The 13677-nt window shown below is 61.1% G+C and overlaps 12 non-coding genes and 55 pseudogenes across 12 annotated transcripts; all 67 read right to left on the bottom strand.

Moving 5' to 3' along the window:
• Window positions 1-49: 49 nt before the first annotated feature.
• On the bottom strand, window positions 50-168 carry LOC137551990 (5S ribosomal RNA; annotated as a pseudogene).
• An 83-nt stretch (window positions 169-251) lies between these two features.
• LOC137547614 (5S ribosomal RNA) lies at window positions 252-370 on the bottom strand (annotated as a pseudogene).
• An 83-nt stretch (window positions 371-453) lies between these two features.
• LOC137551215 (5S ribosomal RNA) lies at window positions 454-572 on the bottom strand. The gene has a single exon (XR_011027002.1). It is a non-coding gene; the product is annotated as a 5S ribosomal RNA (ribosomal RNA).
• An 83-nt stretch (window positions 573-655) lies between these two features.
• On the bottom strand, window positions 656-774 carry LOC137548853 (5S ribosomal RNA; annotated as a pseudogene).
• Window positions 775-857: 83 nt separating this feature from the next.
• Window positions 858-976, bottom strand: LOC137551084 (5S ribosomal RNA; annotated as a pseudogene).
• Window positions 977-1059: 83 nt separating this feature from the next.
• LOC137549782 (5S ribosomal RNA) lies at window positions 1060-1178 on the bottom strand (annotated as a pseudogene).
• An 83-nt stretch (window positions 1179-1261) lies between these two features.
• On the bottom strand, window positions 1262-1380 carry LOC137552946 (5S ribosomal RNA; annotated as a pseudogene).
• Window positions 1381-1462: 82 nt separating this feature from the next.
• On the bottom strand, window positions 1463-1581 carry LOC137557774 (5S ribosomal RNA; annotated as a pseudogene).
• An 83-nt stretch (window positions 1582-1664) lies between these two features.
• On the bottom strand, window positions 1665-1783 carry LOC137557260 (5S ribosomal RNA; annotated as a pseudogene).
• Window positions 1784-1866: 83 nt separating this feature from the next.
• Window positions 1867-1985, bottom strand: LOC137548996 (5S ribosomal RNA; annotated as a pseudogene).
• Window positions 1986-2068: 83 nt separating this feature from the next.
• On the bottom strand, window positions 2069-2187 carry LOC137547652 (5S ribosomal RNA; annotated as a pseudogene).
• Window positions 2188-2270: 83 nt separating this feature from the next.
• On the bottom strand, window positions 2271-2389 carry LOC137548544 (5S ribosomal RNA; annotated as a pseudogene).
• An 83-nt stretch (window positions 2390-2472) lies between these two features.
• On the bottom strand, window positions 2473-2591 carry LOC137548862 (5S ribosomal RNA; annotated as a pseudogene).
• Window positions 2592-2674: 83 nt separating this feature from the next.
• On the bottom strand, window positions 2675-2793 carry LOC137551204 (5S ribosomal RNA). Its single transcript, XR_011027001.1, has one exon. It is a non-coding gene; the product is annotated as a 5S ribosomal RNA (ribosomal RNA).
• Window positions 2794-2876: 83 nt separating this feature from the next.
• On the bottom strand, window positions 2877-2995 carry LOC137548250 (5S ribosomal RNA; annotated as a pseudogene).
• Window positions 2996-3078: 83 nt separating this feature from the next.
• Window positions 3079-3197, bottom strand: LOC137559059 (5S ribosomal RNA; annotated as a pseudogene).
• Window positions 3198-3280: 83 nt separating this feature from the next.
• On the bottom strand, window positions 3281-3399 carry LOC137557245 (5S ribosomal RNA; annotated as a pseudogene).
• Window positions 3400-3482: 83 nt separating this feature from the next.
• On the bottom strand, window positions 3483-3601 carry LOC137547803 (5S ribosomal RNA; annotated as a pseudogene).
• An 83-nt stretch (window positions 3602-3684) lies between these two features.
• Window positions 3685-3803, bottom strand: LOC137551200 (5S ribosomal RNA; annotated as a pseudogene).
• Window positions 3804-3886: 83 nt separating this feature from the next.
• LOC137548980 (5S ribosomal RNA) lies at window positions 3887-4005 on the bottom strand (annotated as a pseudogene).
• An 83-nt stretch (window positions 4006-4088) lies between these two features.
• LOC137549870 (5S ribosomal RNA) lies at window positions 4089-4207 on the bottom strand (annotated as a pseudogene).
• An 83-nt stretch (window positions 4208-4290) lies between these two features.
• LOC137551193 (5S ribosomal RNA) lies at window positions 4291-4409 on the bottom strand. Its single transcript, XR_011027000.1, has one exon. It is a non-coding gene; the product is annotated as a 5S ribosomal RNA (ribosomal RNA).
• An 84-nt stretch (window positions 4410-4493) lies between these two features.
• On the bottom strand, window positions 4494-4612 carry LOC137548012 (5S ribosomal RNA; annotated as a pseudogene).
• Window positions 4613-4695: 83 nt separating this feature from the next.
• Window positions 4696-4814, bottom strand: LOC137551305 (5S ribosomal RNA; annotated as a pseudogene).
• An 83-nt stretch (window positions 4815-4897) lies between these two features.
• On the bottom strand, window positions 4898-5016 carry LOC137557259 (5S ribosomal RNA; annotated as a pseudogene).
• An 83-nt stretch (window positions 5017-5099) lies between these two features.
• Window positions 5100-5218, bottom strand: LOC137548048 (5S ribosomal RNA; annotated as a pseudogene).
• An 83-nt stretch (window positions 5219-5301) lies between these two features.
• Window positions 5302-5420, bottom strand: LOC137559065 (5S ribosomal RNA; annotated as a pseudogene).
• Window positions 5421-5503: 83 nt separating this feature from the next.
• On the bottom strand, window positions 5504-5622 carry LOC137550643 (5S ribosomal RNA; annotated as a pseudogene).
• An 83-nt stretch (window positions 5623-5705) lies between these two features.
• On the bottom strand, window positions 5706-5824 carry LOC137547613 (5S ribosomal RNA; annotated as a pseudogene).
• An 83-nt stretch (window positions 5825-5907) lies between these two features.
• On the bottom strand, window positions 5908-6026 carry LOC137556579 (5S ribosomal RNA). The gene has a single exon (XR_011029223.1). It is a non-coding gene; the product is annotated as a 5S ribosomal RNA (ribosomal RNA).
• Window positions 6027-6110: 84 nt separating this feature from the next.
• LOC137558036 (5S ribosomal RNA) lies at window positions 6111-6229 on the bottom strand (annotated as a pseudogene).
• An 83-nt stretch (window positions 6230-6312) lies between these two features.
• On the bottom strand, window positions 6313-6431 carry LOC137548184 (5S ribosomal RNA; annotated as a pseudogene).
• Window positions 6432-6514: 83 nt separating this feature from the next.
• Window positions 6515-6633, bottom strand: LOC137552249 (5S ribosomal RNA; annotated as a pseudogene).
• An 83-nt stretch (window positions 6634-6716) lies between these two features.
• LOC137547930 (5S ribosomal RNA) lies at window positions 6717-6835 on the bottom strand (annotated as a pseudogene).
• A 70-nt stretch (window positions 6836-6905) lies between these two features.
• Window positions 6906-7024, bottom strand: LOC137548684 (5S ribosomal RNA; annotated as a pseudogene).
• An 83-nt stretch (window positions 7025-7107) lies between these two features.
• On the bottom strand, window positions 7108-7226 carry LOC137551226 (5S ribosomal RNA; annotated as a pseudogene).
• An 83-nt stretch (window positions 7227-7309) lies between these two features.
• LOC137551399 (5S ribosomal RNA) lies at window positions 7310-7428 on the bottom strand (annotated as a pseudogene).
• An 83-nt stretch (window positions 7429-7511) lies between these two features.
• On the bottom strand, window positions 7512-7630 carry LOC137551180 (5S ribosomal RNA). The gene has a single exon (XR_011026998.1). It is a non-coding gene; the product is annotated as a 5S ribosomal RNA (ribosomal RNA).
• Window positions 7631-7713: 83 nt separating this feature from the next.
• LOC137551168 (5S ribosomal RNA) lies at window positions 7714-7832 on the bottom strand. Its single transcript, XR_011026997.1, has one exon. It is a non-coding gene; the product is annotated as a 5S ribosomal RNA (ribosomal RNA).
• An 84-nt stretch (window positions 7833-7916) lies between these two features.
• LOC137549743 (5S ribosomal RNA) lies at window positions 7917-8035 on the bottom strand. The gene has a single exon (XR_011026849.1). It is a non-coding gene; the product is annotated as a 5S ribosomal RNA (ribosomal RNA).
• Window positions 8036-8118: 83 nt separating this feature from the next.
• LOC137550041 (5S ribosomal RNA) lies at window positions 8119-8237 on the bottom strand (annotated as a pseudogene).
• An 83-nt stretch (window positions 8238-8320) lies between these two features.
• On the bottom strand, window positions 8321-8439 carry LOC137549589 (5S ribosomal RNA; annotated as a pseudogene).
• Window positions 8440-8522: 83 nt separating this feature from the next.
• On the bottom strand, window positions 8523-8641 carry LOC137550723 (5S ribosomal RNA; annotated as a pseudogene).
• Window positions 8642-8711: 70 nt separating this feature from the next.
• On the bottom strand, window positions 8712-8830 carry LOC137551593 (5S ribosomal RNA; annotated as a pseudogene).
• An 83-nt stretch (window positions 8831-8913) lies between these two features.
• Window positions 8914-9032, bottom strand: LOC137551225 (5S ribosomal RNA; annotated as a pseudogene).
• Window positions 9033-9115: 83 nt separating this feature from the next.
• On the bottom strand, window positions 9116-9234 carry LOC137553041 (5S ribosomal RNA; annotated as a pseudogene).
• Window positions 9235-9317: 83 nt separating this feature from the next.
• Window positions 9318-9436, bottom strand: LOC137558466 (5S ribosomal RNA; annotated as a pseudogene).
• An 83-nt stretch (window positions 9437-9519) lies between these two features.
• On the bottom strand, window positions 9520-9638 carry LOC137551388 (5S ribosomal RNA; annotated as a pseudogene).
• Window positions 9639-9721: 83 nt separating this feature from the next.
• LOC137548995 (5S ribosomal RNA) lies at window positions 9722-9840 on the bottom strand (annotated as a pseudogene).
• Window positions 9841-9923: 83 nt separating this feature from the next.
• On the bottom strand, window positions 9924-10042 carry LOC137551157 (5S ribosomal RNA). Its single transcript, XR_011026996.1, has one exon. It is a non-coding gene; the product is annotated as a 5S ribosomal RNA (ribosomal RNA).
• An 82-nt stretch (window positions 10043-10124) lies between these two features.
• On the bottom strand, window positions 10125-10244 carry LOC137548406 (5S ribosomal RNA; annotated as a pseudogene).
• Window positions 10245-10327: 83 nt separating this feature from the next.
• On the bottom strand, window positions 10328-10446 carry LOC137551387 (5S ribosomal RNA; annotated as a pseudogene).
• Window positions 10447-10529: 83 nt separating this feature from the next.
• On the bottom strand, window positions 10530-10648 carry LOC137548993 (5S ribosomal RNA; annotated as a pseudogene).
• An 83-nt stretch (window positions 10649-10731) lies between these two features.
• Window positions 10732-10850, bottom strand: LOC137551146 (5S ribosomal RNA). The gene has a single exon (XR_011026995.1). It is a non-coding gene; the product is annotated as a 5S ribosomal RNA (ribosomal RNA).
• An 82-nt stretch (window positions 10851-10932) lies between these two features.
• LOC137549481 (5S ribosomal RNA) lies at window positions 10933-11052 on the bottom strand (annotated as a pseudogene).
• Window positions 11053-11135: 83 nt separating this feature from the next.
• LOC137558736 (5S ribosomal RNA) lies at window positions 11136-11254 on the bottom strand (annotated as a pseudogene).
• An 83-nt stretch (window positions 11255-11337) lies between these two features.
• On the bottom strand, window positions 11338-11456 carry LOC137559313 (5S ribosomal RNA; annotated as a pseudogene).
• An 83-nt stretch (window positions 11457-11539) lies between these two features.
• Window positions 11540-11658, bottom strand: LOC137559005 (5S ribosomal RNA; annotated as a pseudogene).
• Window positions 11659-11741: 83 nt separating this feature from the next.
• Window positions 11742-11860, bottom strand: LOC137547756 (5S ribosomal RNA; annotated as a pseudogene).
• An 83-nt stretch (window positions 11861-11943) lies between these two features.
• LOC137551135 (5S ribosomal RNA) lies at window positions 11944-12062 on the bottom strand. The gene has a single exon (XR_011026994.1). It is a non-coding gene; the product is annotated as a 5S ribosomal RNA (ribosomal RNA).
• Window positions 12063-12145: 83 nt separating this feature from the next.
• On the bottom strand, window positions 12146-12264 carry LOC137558132 (5S ribosomal RNA; annotated as a pseudogene).
• Window positions 12265-12347: 83 nt separating this feature from the next.
• Window positions 12348-12466, bottom strand: LOC137548437 (5S ribosomal RNA; annotated as a pseudogene).
• Window positions 12467-12729: 263 nt separating this feature from the next.
• On the bottom strand, window positions 12730-12848 carry LOC137558918 (5S ribosomal RNA; annotated as a pseudogene).
• Window positions 12849-12931: 83 nt separating this feature from the next.
• Window positions 12932-13050, bottom strand: LOC137555519 (5S ribosomal RNA). The gene has a single exon (XR_011028200.1). It is a non-coding gene; the product is annotated as a 5S ribosomal RNA (ribosomal RNA).
• Window positions 13051-13133: 83 nt separating this feature from the next.
• Window positions 13134-13252, bottom strand: LOC137551123 (5S ribosomal RNA). The gene has a single exon (XR_011026993.1). It is a non-coding gene; the product is annotated as a 5S ribosomal RNA (ribosomal RNA).
• Window positions 13253-13335: 83 nt separating this feature from the next.
• On the bottom strand, window positions 13336-13454 carry LOC137548249 (5S ribosomal RNA; annotated as a pseudogene).
• An 83-nt stretch (window positions 13455-13537) lies between these two features.
• LOC137548248 (5S ribosomal RNA) lies at window positions 13538-13656 on the bottom strand (annotated as a pseudogene).
• Between the last annotated feature and the right edge of the window lie 21 nt (window positions 13657-13677).

The following is a 13677-nucleotide window of genomic DNA, read 5'->3' as shown; positions in this document are numbered from 1 at the left end:
GAGGCTTCCCACGCGTGCTCATAGCCATTGGGTCTCAAACCCAAAAAAACACCTGCAGCACCTGGGGTTCACAGCTGGTCTCCCATGCAGCTACTAAACAGGCCTGAAGCCGCTTAGCTTCCGCGATCTGACGAGAGTGGGCGCTGTCGGCTTAGTGTGGCCGCAGGCAACCTCCAGGGCGCCGTTCCGGCGCCTTGAAGGTGAGGCTTCCCACGCGTGCTCATAGCCATTGGGCCTCAAACCCAAAAAAACGCCTGCAGCACCTGGGGTTCACAGCCGGTCTCCCATGCAGCTACTAACCAGGCCTGAAGCCGCTTAGCTTCCGCGATCTGACGAAAACGGGCGCTTTCGGCTTAGTGTGGCCGCAGGCAACCTCCAGGGCGCCGTTCCGGCGCCTTGAAGGTGAGGCTTCCCACGCGTGCTCATAGCCATTGGGTCTCAAACCCAAAAAAACGCCTGCAGCACCTGGGGTTCACAGCCGGTCTCCCATGCAGCTACTAACCAGGCCTGAAGCCGCTTAGCTTCCGCGATCTGACGAGAGCGGGCGCTTTCGGCTTAGTGTGGCCGCAGGCAACCTCCAGAGCGCCGTTCCGGCGCCTTGAAGGTGAGGCTTCCCACGCGTGCTCATAGCCATTGGGCCTCAAACCCAAAAAAACACGTGCAGCACCTGGGGTTCACAGCCGGTCTCCCATGCAGCTACTAACCAGGCCTGAAGCCGCTTAGCTTCCGCGATCTGACGAGAGCGGGCGCTTTCGGCTTAGTGTGGCCGCAGGCAACCTCCAGGGCGCCGTTCCGGCGCCTTGAAGGTGAGGCTTCCCACGCGTGCTCATAGCCATTGGGTCTCAAACCCAAAAAAACACCTGCAGCACCTGGGGTTCACAGCCGGTCTCCCATGCAGCTACTAACCAGGCCTGAAGCCGCTTAGCTTCTGCGATCTGACGAGAGCGGGCGCTTTCGGCTTAGTGCGGCCGCAGGCAACCTCAAAGGCGCCGTTCCGGCGCCTTGAAGGTGAGGCTTCCCACGCGTGCTCATAGCCATTGGGCCTCAAACCCAAAAAAACGCCTGCAGCACCTGGGGTTCACAGCCGGTCTCCCATGCAGCTACTAACCAGGCCTGAAGCCGCTTAGCTTCTGCAATCTGACGAGAGCGGGCGCTTTCGGCTTAGTGTGGCCGCAGGCAACCTACTGGGCGCCGTTCCGGCGCCTTGAAGGTGAGGCTTTCCACTTGTGCTCATAGCCATTGGGCCTCAAACCCAAAAAAACGCCTGCAGCACCTGGGGTTCACAGCCGGTCTCCCATGCAGCTACTAACCAGGCCTGAAGCCGCAAAGCTTCCACGATCTGACGAGAGCGGGCGCTTTCGGCTTAGTGTGGCCGCAGGCAACCTCCAGGGCGCCGTTCCGGCGCCTTGAAGGTGAGGCTTCCCACGCGTGCTCATAGCCATTGGGTCTCAAACCCAAAAAACGCCTGCAGCACCTGGGGTTCACAGCCGGTCTCCCATGCAGCTACTAACCAGGCCTGAAGCCGCTTAGCTTCCGCGATCTGACGAGAGCAGGCGCTTTCGGCTTAGTGTGGCCGCAGGCAACCTCCAGGGCGCCGTTCCGGCGCCTTGAAGGTGAGGCTTCCCACGCGTGCTCATAGCCATTGGGTCTCAAACCCAAAAAAACACCTGCAGCACCTGGGGTTCACAGCCGGTCTCCCATGCAGCTACTAACCAGGCCTGAAGCCGCTTAGCTTCCGCGATCTGACGAGAGCGGGCGCTTTCGGCTTAGTGTGGCCGCAGGCAACCTCCAGGGCGCCGTTCCGGCGCCTTGAAGGTGAGGCTTCCCACGCGTGCTCATAGCCATTGGGCCTCAAACCCAAAAAAACGCCTGCAGCACCTGGGGTTCACAGCCAGTCTCCCATGCAGCTACTAACCAGGCCTGAAGCCGCTTAGCTTCCGCAATCTGACGAGAGCGGGCGCTTTCGGCTTAGTGTGGCCGCAGGCAAACTCCAGGGCGCCGTTCCGGCGCCTTGAAGGTGAGGCTTCCCACGCGTGCTCATAGCCATTGGGCCTCAAACCCAAAAAAACACCTGCAGCACCTGGGGTTCACAGCCGGTCTCCCATGCAGCTACTAACCAGGCCTGAAGCCGCTTAGCTTCCGTGATCTGATGAGAGCGGGCGCTTTCGGCTTAGTGTGGCCGCAGGCAACCTCCAGGGCGCCGTTCCGGCGCCTTGAAGGTGAGGCTTCCCACGCGTGCTCATAGCCATTGGGTCTCAAACCCAAAAAAACGCCTGCAGCACCTGGGGTTCTCAGCCGGTCTCCCATGCAGCTACTAACCAGGCCTTAGGCCGCTTAGCTTCCACGATCTGACGAGAGCGGGCGCTTTCGGCTTAGTGTGGCCGCAGGCAACCTCCAGGGCGCCGTTCCGGCGCCTTGAAGGTGAGGCTTCCCACGCGTGCTCATAGCCATTGGGCCTCAAACCCAAAAAAACGCCTGCAGCACCTGGGGTTCACAGCCGGTCTCGCATGCAGCTACTAACCAGGCCTGAAGCCGCTTAGCTTCCGCGATCTGACGAGAGCGGGCGCTTTCGGCTTAGTGTGGCCGCAGGCAACCTCCAGGGCGCCGTTCCGGCGCCTTGAAGGTGAGGCTTCCCACGCGTGCTCATAGCCATTGGGCCTCAAACCCAAAAGCACGCCTGCAGCACCTGGGGTTCACAGCCGGTCTCCCATGCAGCTACTAACCAGGCCTGAAGCCGCTTAGCTTCCGCGATCTGACGAGAGCGGGCGCTTTCGGCTTAGTGTGGCCGCAGGCAACCTCCAGGGCGCCGTTCCGGCGGCTTGAAGGTGAGGCTTCCCACGCGTGCTCATAGCTATTGGGTCTCAAACCCAAAAAAACGCCTGCAGCACCTGGGGTTCACAGCCGGTCTCCCATGCAGCTACTAACAAGGCCTGAAGCCGCTTAGCTTCCGCGATCTGACGAGAGCGGGCGCTTTCGGCTTAGTGTGGCCGCAGGCAACCTCCAGGGCGCCGTTCCGGCGCCTTGAAGGTGAGGCTTCCCACGCGTGCTCATAGCCATTGGGCCTCAAACCCAAAAAAACGCCTGCAGCACCAGGGGTTCACAGCCGGTCTCCCATGCAGCTACTAACCAGGCCTGAAGCCGCTTAGCTTCCGCGATCTGACGAGAGCGGGCGCTTTTGGCTTAGTGTGGCCGCAGGCAACCTCCAAGGCGCCGTTTCGGCGCCTTGAAGGTGAGGCTTCCCACGCGTGCTCATAGCCATTGGGCCTCAAACCCAAAAAAACGCCTGCAGCACCTGGGGTTCACAGCCGGTCTCCCATGCAGCTACTAACCAGGCCTGAAGCCGCTTAGCTTCCGCGATCTGACGAGAGCGGGCGCTTTCGGCTTAGTGTGGCTGCAAGCAACCTCCAAGGCGCGGTTCCGGCGCCTTGAAGGTGAGGCTTCCCACGCGTGCTCATAGCCATTGGGCCTCAAACCCAAAAAAACGCCTGCAGCACCTGGGGTTCACAGCCGGTCTCCCATGCAGCTACTAACCAGGCCTGAAGCCGCTTAGCTTCCGCGATCTGATGAGAGCGGGCGCTTTCGGCTTAGTGTGGCCGAAGGCAACCTCCAAGGCGCCGTTCCGGCGCCTTGAAGGTGAGGCTTCCCACGCGTGCTCATAGCCATTGGGCCTCAAACCCAAAAAAACACCTGCAGCACCTGGGGTTCACAGCCGGTCTCCCATGCAGCTACTAACCAGGCCTGAAGCCGCTTAGCTTCCACGATCTGACGAGAGCGGGCACTTTAGGCTTAGTGTGGCCGCAGGCAACCTCCAGGGCGCCGTTCCGGCGCCTTGAAGGTGAGGCTTCCCACGCATGCTCATAGCCATTGGGCCTCAAACCCAAAAAAACACCTGCAGCACCTGGGGTTCACAGCCGGTCTCCCATGCAGCTACTAACCAGGCCTGAAGCCGCTTAGCTTCCGCGATCTGACGAGAGCGGCCGCTTTCGGCTTAGTGTGGCCGCAGGCAACCTCCAAAGCGCCGTTCCGGCGCCTTGAAGGTGAGGCTTCCCACGCGTGCTCATTGCCATTGGGCCTCAAACCCAAAAAAACGCCTGCAGCACCTGGGGTTCACAGCCGGTCTCCCATGCAGCTACTAACCAGGCCTGAAGCCGCTTAGCTTCCGCAATCTGACGAAAACGGGCGCTTTCGGCTTAGTGTGGCCGCAGGCAACCTCCAGGGCGCCGTTCCGGCGCCTTGAAGGTGAGGCTTCCCACGCGTGCTCATAGCCATTGGGTCTCAAACCCAAAAAAACGCCTGCAGCACCTGGGGTTCACAGCCGGTCTCCCATGCAGCTACTAACCAGGCCTGAAGCCGCTTAGCTTCCGCGATCTGACGAGAGCGGGCGCTTTCGGCTTAGTGTGGCCGCAGGCAACCTCCAAGGCGCCGTTCCGGCGCCTTGAAGGTGAGGCTTCCCACGCGTGCTCATAGCCATTGGGCCTCAAACACAAAAAAAACGCCTGCAGCACCTGGGGTTCACAGCCGGTGTCCCATGCAGCTACTAACCAGGCCTGAAGCCGCTTAGCTTCCGCGATCTGACGAGAGCGGGCGCTTTCGGCTTAGAGTGGCCGCAGGCAACCTCCAGGGCGCCGTTCCGGCGCCTTGAAGGTGAGGCTTCCCACGCGTGCTCATAGCCATTGGGCCTCAAACCCAAAAAATCACCTGCAGCACCTGGGGTTCACAGCCGGTCTCCCATGCAGCTACTAACCAGGCCTGAAGCCGCTTAGCTTCCGCGATCTGACGAGAGCGGGCGCTGTCGGCTTAGTGTGGCCGCTTGCAACCTCCAGGGCGCCGTTCCGGCGCCTTGAAGGTGAGGCTTCCCACGCGTGCTCATAGCCATTGGACCTCAAACCCAAAAAAACACCTGCAGCACCTGGGGTTCACAGCCGGTCTCCCATGCAGCTACTAACCAGGCCTGAAGCCGCTTAGCTTCCGCGATCTGACGAGAGCGGGCGCTTTCGGCTTAGTGTGGCCGCAGGCAACCTCCAAGGCGCCGTTCCGGCGCCTTGAAGGTGAGGCTTCCCACGCGTGCTCATAGCCATTGGGCCTCAAACCCAAAAATACGCCTGCAGCACCTGGGGTTCACAGCCGGTCTCCCATGCAGCTACTAACCAGGCCTGAAGCCGCTTAGCTTCCGCGATCTGACGAGAGTGGGCGCTTTCGGCTTAGTGTGGCCGCAGGCAACCTCCAGGGCGCCGTTGCGGCGCCTTGAAGATGAGGCTTCCCACGCGTGCTCATAGCCATTGGGTCTCAAACCCAAAAAAACACCTGCAGCACCTGGGGTTCACAGCCGGTCTCCCATGCAGCTACTAACCAGGCCTGAAGCCGCTTAGCTTCCGCGATCTGACGAGAACGGGCGCTTTCGGCTTAGTGTGGCCGCAGGCAACCTCCAGGGCGCCGTTCCGGCGCCTTGAAGGTGAGGCTTCCCACGCGTGCTCATAGCCATTGGGCCTCAAACCCAAAAAAACGCCTGCAGCACCTGGGGTTCACAGCCGGTCTCCCATGCAGCTACTAACCAGGCCTGAAGCCGCCTAGCTTCCGCGATCTGACGAGAGCGGGCGCTTTTGGCTTAGTGTGGCCGCAGGCAACCTCCAAGGCGCCATTCCAGCGCCTTGAAGGTGAGGCTTCCCACGCGTGCTCATAGCCATTGGGCCTCAAACCCAAAAAAACGCCTGCAGCACCTGGGGTTCACAGCCGATCTCCCATGCAGCTACTAACCAGGCCTGAAGCCGCTTAGCTTCCGCGATCTGACGAGAGCGGGCGCTTTCGGCTTAGTGTGGCCACAGGCAACCTCCAGGGCGCCGTTCCGGCGCCTTGAAGGTGAGGCTTCCCAAGCGTGCTCATAGCCATTGGGCCTCAAACCCAAAAAAACACCTGCAGCACCTGGGGTTCACAGCCGGTCTCCCATGCAGCTACTAACCAGGCCTGAAGCCGCTTAGCTTCCGCGATCTGACGAGAGCGGGTGCTTTCGGCTTAGTGTGGCCGCAGGCAACCTCCAAGGCGCCGTTCCGGCGCCTTGAAGGTGAGGCTTCCCACGCGTGCTCATAGCCATTGGGCCTCAAACCCAAAAAAAACGCCTGCAGCACCTGGGGTTCACAGCCGGTCTCCCATGCAGCTACTAACCAGGCCTGAAGCCACTTAGCTTCCGCGATCTGACGAGAGCGGGCGCTTTCGGCTTAGTGTGGCCGCAGGCGACCTCCAAGGCGCCGTTCCGGCGCCTTGAAGGTGAGGCTTCCCACGCGTGCTCATAGCCATTGGGCCTCAAACCCAAAAAAACACCTGCAGCACCTGGGGTTCACAGCCGGTCTCCCATGCAGCTACTAACCAGGCCTGAAGCCGCTTAGCTTCCACGATCTGACGAGAGCGGGCGCTTTCGGCTTAGTGTGGCCGCAGGCAACCTCCAGGGCGCCGTTCCGGCGCCTTGAAGGTGAGGCTTCCCACGCGTGCTCATAGCCATTGGGCCTCAAACCCAAAAAAACACCTGCAGCAGCTGGGGTTCACAGCCGGTCTCCCATGCAGCTACTAACCAGGCCTGAAGCCGCTTAGCTTCCACGATCTGACGAGAGCGGGCGCTTTCGGCTTAGTGTGGCCGCAGGCAACCTCCAGGGCGCCGTTCCGGCGCCTTGAAGGTGAGGCTTCCCACGCGTGCTCATAGCCATTGGGTCTCAAACCCAAAAAAACGCCTGCAGCACCTGGGGTTCACAGCCGGTCTCCCATGCAGCTACTAACCAGGCCTGAAGCCGCTTAGCTTCCGCGATTTGACGAGAGCGGGCGCTTTCGGCTTAGTGTGGCCGCAGGCAACCTCCAGGGCCTTGAAGGTGAGGCTTCCCACGCGTGCTCATAGCCATTGGGCCTCAAACCCAAAAAAACGCCTGCAGCACCTGGGGTTCACAGCCGGTCTCCCATGCAGCTACTAAACAGGCCTGAAGCCGCTTAGCTTCCGCGATCTGACGAGAGCGGGCGCTTTTGGCTTAGTGTGGCCGCAGGCAACCTCCAAGGCGCCGTTCCGGCGCCTTGAAGGTGAGGCTTCCCACGCGTGCTCATAGCCATTGGGCCTCAAACCCAAAAAAACGCCTGCAGTACCTGGGGTTCACAGCCGGTCTCCCATGCAGCTTCTAACCAGGCCTGAAGCCGCTTAGCTTCCGCGATCTGACGAGAGCGGGCGCTTTCGGCTTAGTGTGGCCGCAGGCAACCTCCAGGGCGCCGTTCCGGCGCCTTGAAGGTGAGGCTTCCCACGCGTGCTCATAGCCATTGGGTCTCAAACCCAAAAAAACGCCTACAGCACCTGGGGTTCACAGCCGGTCTCCCATGCAGCTTCTAACCAGGCCTGAAGCCGCTTAGCTTCCGCGATCTGACGAGAGCGGGCGCTTTCGGCTTAGTGTGGCCGCAGGCAACCTCCAGGCCGCCGTTCCGGCGCCTTGAAGGTGAGGCTTCCCACGCGTGCTCATAGCCATTGGGTCTCAAACCCAAAAAAACGCCTGCAGCACCTGGGGTTCACAGCCGGTCTCCCATGCAGCTACTAACCAGGCCTGAAGCCGCTTAGCTTCCGCGATCTGACGAGAGCGGGCGCTTTCGGCTTAGTGTGGCCGCAGGCAATCTCCAAGGCGCCGTTCCGGCGCCTTGAAGGTGAGGCTTCCCACGCGTGCTCATAGCCATTGGGTCTCAAACCCAAAAAAACGCCTGCAGCACCTGGGGTTCACAGCCGGTCTCCCATGCAGCTACTAACCAGGCCTGAAGCCGCTTAGCTTCCGCGATCTGACGAGAGCGGGCGCTTTCGGCTTAGTGTGGCCGCAGGCAACCTCCAGGGCGCCGTTCCGGCGCCTTGAAGGTGAGGCTTCCCACGCGTGCTCATAGCCATTGGGCCTCAAACCCAAAAAAAACGCCTGCAGCACCTGGAGTTCACAGCCGGTCTCCCATGCAGCTACTAACCAGGCCTGAAGCCGCTTAGCTTCCGCGATCTGACGAGAGCGGGCGCTTTCGGCTTAGTGTGGCCGCAGGCAACCTCCAGGGCGCCGTTCCGGCGCCTTGAAGGTGAGGCTTCCCACGCGTGCTCATAGCCATTGGGCCTCAAACCCAAAAAAACACCTGCAGCAGCTGGGGTTCACAGCCGGTCTCCCATGCAGCTACTAACCAGGCCTGAAGCCGCTTAGCTTCCGCGATCTGACGAGAGCGGGCGCTTTCGGCTTAGTGTGGCCGCAGGCAACCTCCAGTGCGCCGTTCCGGCGCCTTGAAGGTGAGGCTTCCCACGCGTGCTCATAGCCATTGGGCCTCAAACCCAAAAAAACGCCTGCAGCACCTGGGGTTCACAGCCAGTCTCCCATGCAGCTACTAACCAGGCCTGAAGCCGCTTAGCTTCCGCGATCTGACGAAAACGGGCGCTTTCGGCTTAGTGTGGCCGCAGGCATCCTCCAGGGCGCCGTTCCGGCGCCTTGAAGGTGAGGCTTCCCACGCGTGCTCATAGCCATTGGGTCTCAAACCCAAAAAAACGCCTACAGCACCTGGGGTTCACAGCCGGTCTCCCATGCTGCTACTTACCAGGCCTGAAGCCGCTTAGCTTCCGCGATTTGACGAGAGCGGGCGCTTTCGGCTTAGTGTGGCCGCAGGCAACCTCCAGGGCCTTGAAGGTGAGGCTTCCCACGCGTGCTCATAGCCATTGGGCCTCAAACCCAAAAAAACGCCTGCAGCACCTGGGGTTCACAGCCGGTCTCCCATGGAGCTACTAAACAGGCCTGAAGCCGCTTAGCTTCCGCGATCTGACGAGAGCGGGCGCTTTTGGTTTAGTGTGGCCGCAGGCAACCTCCAAGGCGCCGTTCCGGCGCCTTGAAGGTGAGGCTTCCAACGCGTGCTCATAGCCATTGGGCCTCAAACCCAAAAATACGCCTGCAGTACCTGGGGTTCACAGCCGGTCTCCCATGCAGCTTCTAACCAGGCCTGAAGCCGCTTAGCTTCCGCGATCTGACGAGAGCGGGCGCTTTCGGCTTAGTGTGGCCGCAGGCAACCTCCAGGGCGCCGTTCCGGCGCCTTGAAGGTGAGGCTTCCCACGCGTGCTCATAGCCATTGGGTCTCAAACCCAAAAAAACGCCTACAGCACCTGGGGTTCACAGCCAGTCTCCCACGCAGCTTCTAACCAGGCCTGAAGCCGCTTAGCTTCCGCGATCTGACGAGAGCGGGCGCTTTCGGCTTAGTGTGGCCGCAGGCAACCTCCAGGGCGCCGTTCCGGCGCCTTGAAGGTGAGGCTTCCCACGCGTGCTCATAGCCATTGGGTCTCAAACCCAAAAAAACGCCTACAGCACCTGGGGTTCACAGCCGGTCTCCCATGCAGCTACTAACCAGGCCTGAAGCCGCTTAGCTTCCGCGATCTGACGAGAGCGGGCGCTTTCGGCTTAGTGTGGCCGCAGGCAATCTCCAAGGCGCCGTTTCGGCGCCTTGAAGGTGAGGCTTCCCACGCGTGCTCATAGCCATTGGGCCTCAAACCCAAAAAAACGCCTGCAGCACATGGGGTTCACAGCCGGTCTCCCATGCAGCTACTAACCAGGCCTGAAGCCGCTTAGCTTCCGCGATCTGACGAGAGTGGGTGCTTTCGGCTTAGTGTAGCCGCAGGCAATCTCCAGGGCGCCGTTCCGGCGCCTTGAAGGTGAGGCTTCCCACGCGTGCTCATAGCCATTGGGCCTCAAACCCAAAAAAACGCCTGCAGCACCTGGGGTTCACAGCCAGTCTCCCATGCAGCTACTAACCAGGCCTGAAGCCGCTTAGCTTCCGCAATCTGACGAGAGCGGGCGCTTTCGGCTTAGTGTGGCCGCAGGCAACCTCCAGGGCGCCGTTCCGGCGCCTTGAAGGTGAGGCTTCCCACGCGTGCTCATAGCCATTGGGTCTCAAACCCAAAAAAACGCCTGCAGCACCTGGGGTTCACAGCCGGTCTCCCATGCAGCTACTAACCAGGCCTGAAGCCGCTTAGCTTCCGCGATCTGACGAGAGCGGGCGCTTTCGGCTTAGTGTGGCCGCAGGCAACCTCCAGGGCGCCGTTCCGGCGCCTTGAAGGTGAGGCTTCCCACGTGTGCTCATAGCCATTGGGCCTCAAACCCAAAAAAAGCCTGCAGCACCTGGGGTTCACAGCCGATCTCCCATGCAGCTACTTAACCAGGCCTGAAGCCGCTTAGCTTCCGCGATCTGACGAGAGCGGGCGCTTTCGGCTTAGTGTGGCCGCAGGCAATCTCCAAGGCGCCGTTTCGGCGCCTTGAAGGTGAGGCTTCCCACGCGTGCTCATAGCCATTGGGCCTCAAACCCAAAAAAACGCCTGCAGCACATGGGGTTCACAGCCGGTCTCCCATGCAGCTACTAACCAGGCCTGAAGCCGCTTAGCTTCCGCGATCTGACGAGAGTGGGTGCTTTCGGCTTAGTGTAGCCGCAGGCAATCTCCAGGGCGCCGTTCCGGCGCCTTGAAGGTGAGGCTTCCCACGCGTGCTCATAGCCATTGGGCCTCAAACCCAAAAAAACGCCTGCAGCACCTGGGGTTCACAGCCAGTCTCCCATGCAGCTACTAACCAGGCCTGAAGCCGCTTAGCTTCCGCAATCTGACGAGAGCGGGCGCTTTCGGCTTAGTGTGGCCGCAGGCAACCTCCAGGGCGCCGTTCCGGCGCCTTGAAGGTGAGGCTTCCCACGCGTGCTCATAGCCATTGGGTCTCAAACCCAAAAAAACGCCTGCAGCACCTGGGGTTCACAGCCGGTCTCCCATGCAGCTACTAACCAGGCCTGAAGCCGCTTAGCTTCCGCGATCTGACGAGAGCGGGCGCTTTCGGCTTAGTGTGGCCGCAGGCAACCTCCAGGGCGCCGTTCCGGCGCCTTGAAGGTGAGGCTTCCCACGTGTGCTCATAGCCATTGGGCCTCAAACCCAAAAAAAGCCTGCAGCACCTGGGGTTCACAGCCGATCTCCCATGCAGCTACTTAACCAGGCCTGAAGCCGCTTAGCTTCCGCGATCTGACGAGAGCGGGCGCTTTCAGCTTAGTGTGGCCGCAGGCAACCTCCAGGGCGCCGTTCCGGCGCCTTGAAGGTGAGGCTTCCCACGCGTGCTCATAGCCATTGGGTCTCAAACCCAAAAAAACGCCTGCAGCACCTGGGGTTCACAGCCGGTCTCCCATCCAGCTACTAACCAGGCCTGAAGCCGCTTAGCTTCCGCGATCTGACGAGAGCAGGCGCTTTTGGCTTAGTGTGGCCGCAGGCAACCTCCAAGGCGCCATTGCGGCGCCTTGAAGGTGAGGCTTCCCACGCGTGCTCATAGCCATTGGGCCTCAAACCCAAAAAAACACCTGCAGCACCTGGAGTTCACAGCCGGTCTCCCATGCAGCTACTAACCAGGCCTGAAGCCGCTTAGCTTCCGCGATCTGACGAGAGCAGGCGCTTTCGGCTTAGTGTGGCCGCAGGCAACCTCCAGGGCGCCGTTCCGGCGCCTTGAAGGTGAGGCTTCCCACGCGTGCTCATAGCCATTGGGCCTCAAACCCAAAAAAACGCCTGCAGCACCTGGGGTTCACAGCCGGTCTCCCATGCAGCTACTAACCAGGCCTGAAGCTGCTTAGCTTCCGCGATCTGACGAGAGCGGGCGCTTTCGGCTTAGTGTGGCCGCAGGCAACCTCCAGGGCGCCGTTCCGGCGCCTTGAAGGTGAGGCTTCCCACGCGTCCTCATAGCCATTGGGTCTCAAACCCAAAAAAATGCCTGCAGCACCTGGGGTTCACAGCCGGTCTCCCATGCAGCTACTAACCAGGCATGAAGCCGCTTAGCTTCCGCGATCTGACGAGAGCGGGCGCTTTCGGCTTAGTGTGGCCGCAGGCAACCTCCATGGCGCCGTTCCGGCGCCTTGAAGGTGAGGCTTCCCACGCGTGCTCATAGCCATTGGGCCTCAAACCCAAAAAAACGCCTGCAGCACCTGGGGTTCACAGCCGGTCTCCCATGCAGCTACTAACCAGGCCTGAAGCCGCTTAGCTTCCGCGATCTGACGAGAGCGGGCGCTTTCGGCTTAGTGTGGCCGCAGGCAACCTCCAGGGCGCCGTTCCGGCGCCTTGAAGGTGAGGCTTCCCACGCGTGCTCATAGCCATTGGGCCTCAAACCCAAAAAAACGCCTGCAGCACCTGGGGTTCACAGCCGGTCTCCCATGCAGCTACTAACCAGGCCTGAAGCCGCTTAGCTTCCGCGATCTGATAAGAGCGGGCGCTTTCGGCTTAGTGTGGCCGCAGGCAACCTCCAAGGCGCCGTTCCGGCGCCTTGAAGGTGAGGCTTCCCAAGCGTGCTCATAGCCATTGGGCCTCAAACCCAAAAAAACGCCTGCAGCACCTGGGGTTCACAGCCAGTCTCCCATGCAGCTACTAACCAGGCCTGAAGCCACTTAGCTTCCGCGATCTGACGAGAGCGGGCGCTTTCGGCTTAGTGTGGCCGCAGGCGCCGTTCCGGCGCCTTGAAGGTGAGGCTTCCCACGCGTGCTCATAGCCATTGGGCCTCAAACCCAAAAAAACGCCTGCAGCACCTGGGGTTCACAGCCGGTCTCCCATGCAGCTACTAACCAGGCCTGAAGCTGCTTAGCTTCCGCGATCTGATGCTTTCGGCTTAGTGTGGCCGCAGGCAACCTCCAGGGCGCCGTTCCGGCGCCTTGAAGGTGAGGCTTCCCACGCGTGCTCATTGCCATTGGGTCTCAAACCCAAAAGAACGCCTGCAGCACCTGGGGTTCACAGCCGGTCTCCCATGCAGCTACTAACCAGGCCTGAAGCCGCTTAGCTTCCGCGATCTGACGAGAGCGGGCGCTTTCGTCTTAGTGTGGCCGCAGGCAATCTCCAGGGCGCCGTTCCGGCGCCTTGAAGGTGAGGCTTCCCACGCGTGCTCATAGCCATTGGGCCTCAAACCCAAAAAAACGCCTGCAGCACCTGGGCTTCACAGCCGGTCTCCCATGCAGCTACTAACCAGGCCTGAAGCCGCTTAGCTTCCGCGATCTGACGAGAGCGGGCGCTTTCGGCTTAGTGTGGCCGCAGGCAACCTCCAGGGCGCCGTTCCGGCGCCTTGAAGGTGAGGCTTCGCACGCGTGCTCATAGCCATTGGGCCTCAAACCCAAAAAAACGCCTGCAGCACCTGGGGTTCACAGCCGGTCTCCCATGCAGCTACTAACCAGGCCTGAAGCCGCTTAGCTTCCGCGATCTGACGAGAGCGGGCGCTTTCGGCTTAGTGTGGCCGCAGGCAACCTCCAGGGCGCCGTTCCGGCGCCTTGAAGGTGAGGCTTCCCACGCGTGCTCATAGCCATTGGGTCTCAAACCCAAAAAACCGCCTGCAGCACCTGGGGTTCACAGCCGGTCTCCCATGCAGCTACTAACAAGGCCTGAAGCCGCTTAGCTTCCGCGATCTGACGAGAGCGGGCGCTTTCGGCTTAGTGTGGCCGCAGGCAACCTCCAGGGCGCCGTTCCGGCGCCTTGAAGGTGAGGCTTCCCACGCGTGCTCATAGCCATTATGCCTCAAACCCAAAAAAACGCCTGCAGCTCCTGGGGTTCACAGCCGGTCTCCCATGCAGCTACTAACCAGGCCTGAAGCCGCTTAGCTTCCGCGATCTGACGAGAGCAGGCGCTTTCGGCTTAGTGTGGCCGCAGGCAACCTCCAGGGCGCCGTTCCG

Source organism: Hyperolius riggenbachi, chromosome 2 (assembly GCF_040937935.1).
Source record: "Hyperolius riggenbachi isolate aHypRig1 chromosome 2, aHypRig1.pri, whole genome shotgun sequence".
Classification (NCBI taxonomy): domain Eukaryota; kingdom Metazoa; phylum Chordata; class Amphibia; order Anura; family Hyperoliidae; genus Hyperolius; species Hyperolius riggenbachi.
The sequence above is the reverse complement of the archived record's forward strand: the minus strand, read 5'-3'. Positions and strand labels throughout refer to the sequence as shown.